The following is a 10,501-nucleotide window of genomic DNA, read 5'->3' on the forward strand; positions in this document are numbered from 1 at the left end:
ATGAGACCTCCGTGTGAGAGGAAGTTCATTTAACGTCCTCTCTGTGGTTCATGTCCTCAGCACTGCAGCTGTTTTCTGTGGATGTGTCCCTCGATCACATCCACAGAAAACAGCTCCTCTTCTGCCTGTGTTTTGAGAAGTCGATCTCTCCCCGGCCGGCTCTCTAATCGATGGCCGGGCTGCTGGGTGACTTATTCCTCTGAGCCGCAGACGGACTGAAGCGGCGGGCAGGCGGAGGAGGCAGGGGGATGAGTCTGAGCACTGGAGCGTTGACTCTGGATTGGGTCTGAGGAGAGACCGGCTAACAGAAAATATGAGATCCGTGTGTCCATGCATGTGTGTGGAGGAGACAGCCCAGTGTCCAGGAATTCTGCTCCTATTGGATAAATCTGTGTTTAAGCACTTTTTGGCCTTTTGTGTAGCGAGGCAGGTGGAGGACGAGTGAAGTTAAGTCAGTTTTATTTATATCAAATCACAAATTTGCACATGACACCCTCTGTCCTTAGACCCTCGATTCAGATCAGGACAAACCCCCAAACCCCAAACCCTCTCCCAGGACGGACAGGAAATAGATACCATGTGCACAGAATTAAATCATTCGCCCAAATCTGACAACGCAATGCATTGTGGGAAACTGTCCTTTAGAATGAGACGCAGAAGCTTTAAGTGATCGGATGCTGGGAACCAGGAGAAGCAAACAGTTGACTCCGGTGTGAGGGTCTGACGTTTTGTTTTCCCATTAATCCACCTGAGCTCCTCTGTCCGTGGAGGCTCCACAGCAGCACAGTGATTGGTCAGACTGTCAGGAGGTCGGGGTGGACGGCAGCTGGCTGCTTCCTGTTTGAGCTGCTAAGCGGGATTGTTCTAAGAAATAACTGCTGACGTGTTGCAACCGGGCGGATGAAGTGAAGTGACTAAAAGAAAGTTTTAAAGCGTCAGACCTCTGTCTCTGTCTCAGCCTGATGTGAGTCGTCCTTCTGTCTTCCTCTCTGTGCGCAGAGCCATTAGCTCCTAAATCACTGGAGCTTTCTGTCAGACACAAACGATGTTGTTCTCTTCGCGAGGAAGCAGCCAGCAGCAGGGAGGGAGGACAGATTCGCTGTAAACCACAGACACCAGATTAAGATCAAGATTAGCTATTGATCCTTCATGCAAACACACATTTCCTTTTCTTGCTTTGTCGCTTTATTTCTGCTCATATTTTCCATCACAATCAGAATATTTTATTAATGCAGATCCAGACGATCTGCGTTTCCCATCAGCTAATGAAGCCATGTCCCGTCCAATCAGCAGCAGAGATCCAGAACCCTGAAGGCTGATGAGGTTTGAAATTGACCAATCGGCCGACTGCGGGGTAGAAACACGCCAGGACAGCTCAGTGTCATTATGGAGCAGAGCAGACATTTACCTGCTTTTTGCTGCTCATCATCACAGGAGGAGCTGGAGACCGACAATAGCCCAGCATGCATTGCACAAACGGCAGGTTTTGTGTCATTATCGCCGTCAGTGCTCCGTCTTTAGTGTGTGTGTTTGATTCTGTGCAGCAGGTTGGATCTCAAACGGCTTTTTTTTACGATTCAGTGAAATTTGGTGAAAAGAAGCCAGGCAGCATCTTATTGTTTTGTTTTGGTGGGAATAGCAGCCAATTAGAAAGCCAGCAAAGCAAACTGAAAGCAGCTGTATTTCAGTAACGATCGAGCTAACAGTTAGTGCTGAGTAACCAGTGTTTCACACTCATTACCCACAAACGACGCTCTCATTTTCCGGTCCTCGTGGCCTCTGAACACCACCTCCTTCAGCGTTTTCTCCTCGTGAAACCGAGCTGTCGAGGGATTAGAATAATTGGATGAACAGGACCTCCATTTGAAGGCAGGAAAAAAAACACAAAGGCAGAAAAACTGTCAGTTGAAGGACCGACCCCGTCCACGTCAAAAACCAGAGAGGTGAAAGCAGACGGAGTGAATAAAACATCGGCTCGCCGAGCGGTCCGAGCGGCGCAGACGAGCGTGCACTCCACCGTTTTCCCAGGGTACGGATTTATAGTGCGCCTCCTCCTCCTCACATCCCCTTGACACTTTCATTACAAAGTAAAATATCACTGGAATTGGACATTTCCTTCTGCTGGAGATCAGGCGGTCGGACGGCAGGAGAGACTGAGGCGAGCCGGGCAGGTGAGGCTTTTCAATAACAAGGTGCACCTCAACGCCTGAGTAATCCTGACACATGACAGAGTGGCCTTCAAACAAGAAGGATGGCCCCGCTTCACGCCGGGGTCCCCAGGTGGGGCGCTTGGATTCTGAATTGGACGGGACCCCTGGGCGGTAATGGTCCCTGTGAATTTCAATCGAGGCTCAAAGGATTAAGGCTGAGCTGAGACTTTCTCAGGGAAAGTTTTCCATGAACGCTGCAGAGACTCGCAGCAGCTCCCAGGGTTCGACCGATGCCTTCAAACATATGCCTATACCCAAATCCTCGACATTAACTCTCTGACAGCTTTCCTCTGAGTCTGAGGCTCACTGTGAGGAGGAGAGGACGTTTGAGGAAGAAATCTGGAATATTACAAGAACAAAACCTGATATTTTGAAAATGACGTCATGATTTGATGAGATGCGACAAGAAAAAGGGTCACACGTGTTTGAACATTTCCTGACTGTCCATACTGTACCAAGACACTGCTCGCCTTTACATACACCTTGTGTTTGTTTCTCAGTCCTGACGTACGCTGACGTACGCTGACGTACGCTGTGGAGTTTCTGATTTCTGATGTGAAGAAGCTAAAAAGCGCTCAGGTCGCCGGTGAAGGTGACGAGCTGCTGTTAGTCTGTCGCTGCAGAGCTCTGGGAGTGAGGGGAGATTGAAGGGAGAGCAGAAGGATGATCTATCTGCCTTCTACTTCCTGCTGTCGCTCCCTCGTCTGTCACTTTCCCTCGCCCCCTCTCGGCGGAGCCGCAGCCATCAATCACGCCCGCCTCTGCCGTAATGGCCGACTTTCAGCGTGCGCCGAGAGGAGGCTGCAGGTTTACAGCTTCAGCCTCGCTCTCCGAGCTTCAGACGATTTCCCGCTTTATCAAACGCTCATACACACATGAGAAATATGACACCATACCGTACGCCAACCAGTAAGATTTACAGTCTAGCCCAAGGAGCGCCCCCCAGAGGCTCCGCTGCTCATTACGTCACACAGTGAAGTGCTGACGATTCCTCTGTTCCTGGAGTGTTAGAGGTAGTGATGGCGGCGCTGAAACTGAAGCGGTTCACGTTGTTCAGAGCAGGAACGTGCTGAATGAATTTAAAGGAATGGTTCAGCGTTTTTGGAGAAAATGCTTCATCTTACCGAGAGCGAGTTGAGAAGATCAGCTGTCTTCACTGTGGACATCCTGCCATGAGGCACATGGTCTCTGGGGACTGGCGGAATGTATCTAAGTACATTTACTCAAGTACTGTGCTTGAGTACAAGTTTGAGATACTTTACTTTTCATTTTCCTTCTTTGTTTCATGCTACTGTGTATGACTCCTCCATTTTTCACGTGATCACATTTATCTGACAGTTTAAGTCATTAGTTACTTTACAGAATTACAGATTACAGAATATGAAGTTTTGTCATAAATCAGACTTTAACACTTGAAGTCAGGCTGAAATGATTAGCCGATTAATTAATTAGTGGATTGACAGAAAATGAACGGTGAACTCTTCTGATGATGGTTTGAGTGATTGTTGTTGTAAAATCATTTGATGTTTGATCTTCAGATGTTTGATTTGCTGCTTTTCCTCTGAATGATCTGAATGATCTCAATGTGTTTGTAATAATGTGGAGCTTTGGACTAAACAAACACTGTGAAGGCATCACTTTGGCCTCATCGTCACCACATTTCTCACTATTTTCACAATGTTTCCAAACTGAACGATCGATCGATTAATGGAGGAAATAATCAGCCGATTGATCCAGAATGAAAAGAATCATTAGTTCAAATGAAGCTCAACCAGCTCCAACAGTAAAATCCTGCTTTGACATGAACGACTGAGTCACAATAATCTGATGAGATCAGATAGAACAGGAGAACAGCTGAACAGGAGAACAGTTGAACAGGAGAACAGAACAGGAGAGCAGGAGAACAGTTGAACAGTTGAACAGGAGAACAGTTGAACAGGAGAACAGGAGAACAGTTGAACAGCAGAACAGTTGAGCAGGAGAACGGGAGAACAGTTGAACAGGAGAACAGTTGAACAGCAGAACAGTTGAGCAGGAGAACAGGAGAACAGTTGAACAGGAGAACAGTTGAACAGCAGAACAGGAGAACAGCTGAACAGGAGAACAGCTGAACAGGAGAACAGGAGAACAGTTGAACAGCAGAACAGTTGAGCAGGAGAACAGGAGAACAGTTGAACAGGAGAACAGTTGAACAGCAGAACAGTTGAGCAGGAGAACAGGAGAACAGTTGAACAGGAGGACAGTTGAACAGTTGAACAGTTGAACAGTTGAACAGGAGAACAGGAGAACAGTTGAACAGCAGAACAGTTGAGCAGGAGAACAGGAGAACAGTTGAACAGCAGAACAGTTGAGCAGGAGAACAGGAGAACAGTTGAACAGGAGAACAGTTGAACAGGAGAACAGGAGAACAGTTGAACAGTTGAACAGGAGAACAGGAGAACAGTTGAACAGGAGAACAGTTGAACAGCAGAACAGGAGAACAGTTGAACAGGAGAACAGTTGAACAGGAGAACAGGAGAACAGTTGAACAGTTGAACAGGAGAACAGTTGAACAGGAGAACAGTTGAACAGCAGAACAGGAGAGCAGCTGAACAGGAGAACAGCTGAACAGTTGAACAGTTGAACAGGAGAACAGTTGAACAGGAGAACAGTTGAACAGCAGAACAGTTGAGCAGGAGAACAGGAGAACAGTTGAACAGGAGAACAGTTGAACAGTTGAACAGGAGAACAGGAGAACAGTTGAACAGCAGAACAGTTGAGCAGGAGAACAGGAGAACAGTTGAACAGGAGAACAGGAGAACAGTTGAACAGCAGAACAGGAGAGCAGCTGAACAGGAGAACAGCTGAACAGTTGAACAGTTGAACAGGAGAACAGTTGAACAGGAGAACAGTTGAACAGCAGAACAGTTGAGCAGGAGAACAGGAGAACAGTTGAACAGGAGGACAGTTGAACAGTTGAACAGGAGAACAGGAGAACAGTTGAACAGCAGAACAGTTGAGCAGGAGAACAGGAGAACAGTTGAACAGGAGAACAGGAGAACAGTTGAACAGTTGAACAGCAGAATAGTTGAACAGGAGAACAGGAGAACAGTTGAACAGGAGAACAGTTGAACAGTTGAACAGTTGAACAGTTGAACAGTTGAACAGGAGAACAGTTGAACAGGACAACAGTCACAGGGACGTTTTACTGCACTCAGTACTTTGACTTTAATACTTGGAGTACATTCTCCTCATTATACTTACATACTTTCACAGAAGTAACATTTTCAATGCACGACTTGTACCAGTATTTGTACAGTGTGGTATTAGTACTTTTACTGTAGTAACAGCTCTGAATACACGGTTTCACATCGTGCTGCTCTGTGGCTTTGATCTTTCGGGGTAAATGCTGTTGGAATTAAAATCTGGTTACTTCAGAATGAAGTTTTTTTCCCGGTGCAGTCTTGCTTTTGTCCATCATCTCTGGGGAGTTACCACACTCTGTTTTACTATAATGCCTCCATCCATCAATCCCTCCATGCTGCTGACTGATGAATCCATCCTGTCATTCATCTCACTTGTCGTCTTTTCTTCTCCTCCTGATTTGCTCTATTTCCTTTAAGTGAATGGAACTTTTCATAAGATCCAGATTTCTGCTGCTGCTGAAGATTCTTCCTGCACCACAGTGGCCTTCAGGTGGAGAACAGAAGAAAGTCACTGATTTGGTGCACCTAAGAGCAGACGTTAGCAGCTGAAACACACTGCAGACAGCGAGACAAACCGTCGATTTCCTTCGACTCCCATTTCATATAAAGAGACACTTTGGCAAACAGGATGCTGAAAGTGAAGAAAATATAAAAACAACCGTACAAGTAATAGCATGTCACAGTGTGCGAGATGGAGCTAATAAAGTTGTGGTCATAATTATGTCAGACTGTACAGCGTCAGTATTTAGGAAAGATGGATGGTGCAATGAAAGCCTGGCGGATTGCAGCACTATGACGTCAAACAGATGCATGCAGAGACGCGTCATCTTCCGTCTGCGCTGCTTTGTCATCCAGCAGCTCACACTGCTGACAATCTGAAACCTAATGAGGAGAGCGTGGAGCTGCTTGTTGCAGGATCACGGCTCATAGCAGCTGTGAGAGCTCGGTCCTGAGTTTCCCACTGCGTCCCCGTGACGTGCTCGCTGACAACATATTCCACCGGCTTTCTGCGCAGATATCTGACCTGGTGTATTTTGGTGAATACAGCATTGTTATTTTATGGTTCTGTTTAGGCACCAGCAGCTCAGTTAAAGTTAGAGAAAGATGAAGTTTGGTTTAATGCAGAAAAAGTCGGCAGTGACTTGAGACAAATTAATATTGAACCAAAACTACGATCTTCATGAACCCTCACCGACGTGCTTTTGTCGTCTAAACCAAACCCCAGATGAGACTCAGGATGTGATCCAGGTCTGTTTAAAGCTGAGTGGCATCAGAGGATTATTTCTAATGCAGTATATCTGTGTTTTTAGACTGTTTTGCTGCATCAGGCAGCGTTCCTCAGAGTCGAACTAATCCAACTAATGTTTGATGAGAGCGTTACCGACAGAAGATGTCTAATCTAAACTCGACACAAGATTCAACCATGGAAATAAAATACACGTGAAATTCAAATCTGGATTTATTGCAAACGTTTGTTCGATATTTGTTTTACTATCAGTGTGCAGAAATACTTCAGTCTAACAGGGAAGGATGATTTATAAAGCAGATGCATGAAGATATGCTGCACAGATCTAATGTGTCATCAAACGACTTTAAAGACTGAAAAACTGACTTCTGAGCATTTGAAGACGTTGGTTCAATCCTGAAAAGTGTTAATGTGTTTGTCCTGGTGGCTCAAGTTGTTAGAGGTGAGTGTTAAAGTCCAACAGCCCGCTGAAAGACTGAAAAGCTTTGTTAAATTATGCTTACACTGTTTCTCTCCTAGCTGCCTGAGGTGTTGAGGAGTATTGTTGAGAAGTTTTGAGGTTTCGGCTTTGATCCGCGGGCCATTCTTTGACTTTTGAAGGCTTGTGCTCTAAGGAAAAAGGAGAAAGATCTAAGAAAGAGAACTCAAATGTCTAACAAGGAGCCTCAGGAAGCTGGACGACTGAGAAGTGGTTAAGAATTTATTAATAGTGTCTTATTGACAGGTCGTTTTTAAAGCTGTGAGCGAGATCCTCAAAGTGCTGCAGTGAAGACTGATGAATGAAAGAGGAACCAGAGTGAGAGGCTGCAGCCACTCTGTGAGGCTGTGTGTGGACACACCTGTGGTCTGGGTTAAATGCTAGCATCAGCATGCTAACGTGCTCACACTTACAATGTTAACATGCTGATGTTTAGCAGGTTTAATGTTTAACATGTTCACCAGCTTTGGTTAGTGAGCTAGCATGAGAATATTTGCTATTTATGCAGCACTTTTGCAGGAATTTGGTCAAATTTCATGTCAATCCACCTGTTAGTTGTTGAGATTTTTCAGTCTGGATCTGGGATCTTTGTGGATCTGGGTTCAACCCTCCACATGTTTCAATGTCTGAAAAATGTCTCTGACTAATAATTAAATGTGTTGAAAGCCTTTCTAAAATCATGAGGTTGTGGGTTTGATCCTCAGGTGATGCCGTCTGTTTTAAAAGTCGATGCTCGAACGATAGATTCCTAAGCTTTACATTTGAGCAGAAAGAAGGCATAGACAATACGTCTGCCTGCACTGTGCATGCACTGTGCATGCACTGCAGGGCCGGGTCCTCGACCTGGGCCCACCCTGTGCTGCACATCCACAGCCAGACCACAGGCCGGGTCCCTGACCTGGCGGTGCGCAGCGTGGAGCAGGCTCAAATAGATGAAGGGACAGGAAAAGAGCAGAAAGAAGGAAAGATGAGGTGATCGATGAACAGAGAAATGTATCAAACAGTCTTAATGCTTTGAGCACTTAATAACTTAATAACCAGTATCGGTGCAGAGTTTCCAGCTCACTGATGTATCGGTCCATCCTGAGCTGACACTGGTCCTTCAGGGATCACGTTGTGGAGCTGAATAGACGAGTCGAGTCGGAGCGAGTCGAGACGAGACGGGGAAGCAGGTGCTGAAGCCGTTCATGTCCCGCTCCACCTGAGAAACAGCTCATCTGTATCCCATGAAAGCAGGAGCAGGTGTGAAATTAAATTATGACTTCAGTGATTTGAAGTACAGGCACAGGCCTGTTGTGCCGCTCCGCTCTCTGAAGGTAGTCTACGTGGCTGGATTGATTGCTGGAATTACACGGACACCACAGCGCTTGCGTCACTACACAATCATCTTATTATGTGCTGGCTTAAGCTGTCAAACTCTGCACATCGTCCCTTGAGGCTGAAAGACATAACTGGGATGCAGTTGTAGAAATTCAGGGTGCTGTTTGAAACCAGAGAAAACACCATCTGAAAGCATGGAAACCTTCCGTTCGTGCTGAGGGCATGAAGGTCCTCATGCAGTGAGGGAACAGTGAAAAAGTAAAAAGCAGTATAAAATTAACTAAATTACAGCTAAAAAAGGCATTAAAGGAACTGCTGGTGTATCGCCCCCCGCTGGCCACAGCTGGGTACTGCATCATCTGCCTGTCTGGATCATGTCCTCATGCCTTTTCTGGGCTGTTGTTAACAGTATCTTTGTCTAATTCTTAAATCTGATGGCTTTGTCAGTCTGTCGTTCAGTCCACCACTTTGCTTTTAAGATTTTTGTACAGACATTCATGGTCCACAGAGGATGAAACCTGTCCTGACTTTTCATCGAGCGCTGCTGTGAGGTTGATATTTGTGGGTTTTAGTAACAAAGATTCTCTATTTTTGGATCTCTACTATTGGACGAATTGCTGTGAAATGCGGTGCAGGCCTGGAGCTTTTAGTGATGTTTGGTGAGGTACAAGCTTGGAAAAAATCCTTGTTAGTATTTGGTGGAACACATGATTCTAAAAATACGTCACATGCATGTAACTCACTGAATCTCTCTGAACCCTGAATTAAACCAAAACCATCACATACTATCAAACATCTCTTTGCACTGTGCAGGTGCAGCTGCCCTCAGCCTCTCTAAAGCTAATAAGAGTTATGTGGAACCATTTAACTTCCTCCACGCAGTCCGTCTCTGAGGCTGTTCGTATCGACCGCAGCAGGCAGCGTTTAGTTTGCGTCGTTAGCTCACATTTGTTTGTGTCACGCTGGTTGAATTTAACCCAGACCTAAAATGTCCTTGCACGAGCCCCCAAGTTACACTGATACATATATTAATATATTATGATTTGAATTCAGATTCAGAGGTCTTCTCTACTTCGACAAGAATAGAAATTCTCAGAGAAACATATTTGTAATTTAGGGGAACTTTTGGCATAAAACCAGTGGCAGATAATGGCTTAAGATAATGAAAATACTGGCATTGGCCTTCAGAAAGTCATTTTGGTGGAACTCTGATACGGATGGCTGCTGGAGACAGATAGACAGACAGAAAGTCCCATTAGATTAGGAGAGGGAAGCATGAAGAGGAGGTTCAGCAGAGGGTATAATGAGCTGCAGGTCAGCACACAGCCACAGTTCTTTACCGAGGGGAAATCAGGAAAAAGTGGGGATGAGCTGGGATGTTGGCTGCAAACACACACACACACACACTGAATACAGTTATAGTATGTTGACAGGCCATCAGACAGACAGATGGACTGATATTCTCGCGTACACACAGCTCCTCAGCGGCGGCTGGTCACAGAGAGGATTAACAGGCCGTCTGACCGCCATCGCTCTGTTTCTCTTTTTTAATCTCATTCTTTAACAGCATTCAGGTTCACCATCTGTTTCTGAGAGTAAACACTCCTCACATCTCTCTTAACCTTAAAGCTGCGTTAATAGTTTCTTTGGCCACTCGGGGGCAGACATCCTGCTGGTCAAAGAGACGGTTCGGCTCAGGCCTCAACTGAATGTGTCTCACTCAGTTCCACATAGACATGACTGGGGAGCCCGATCCGGACTGATGCTTGGTTCAACAACGCATGTCTTTACCATGGCAACCTGCAGTTTCTGTGCTGTTTCCTACAGTCAGAGTGAGCTTCTTTGTTTTAGTTGCTTATTCTCAACTGGACCAGAGAATGCAGAAACCTTTCAGAAAGCGAACCCGCTGTTTGGTTTAGGTTTTAGGACTCGTGGCTCTGATGGCTCTGATGAGTCTCTGATGAATGTAGTTATTTGATCCACAGTCTCTAACTTGTTAATCATGTGGTTCATTCAGCTCCCGGTGTCATGCAGTTGAAGACTCAGCACCGGAGCCGCTCCG

Source organism: Chelmon rostratus, chromosome 17 (genome assembly GCF_017976325.1).
Source record: "Chelmon rostratus isolate fCheRos1 chromosome 17, fCheRos1.pri, whole genome shotgun sequence".
Taxonomy (NCBI): Eukaryota; Metazoa; Chordata; class Actinopteri; order Chaetodontiformes; family Chaetodontidae; genus Chelmon; species Chelmon rostratus.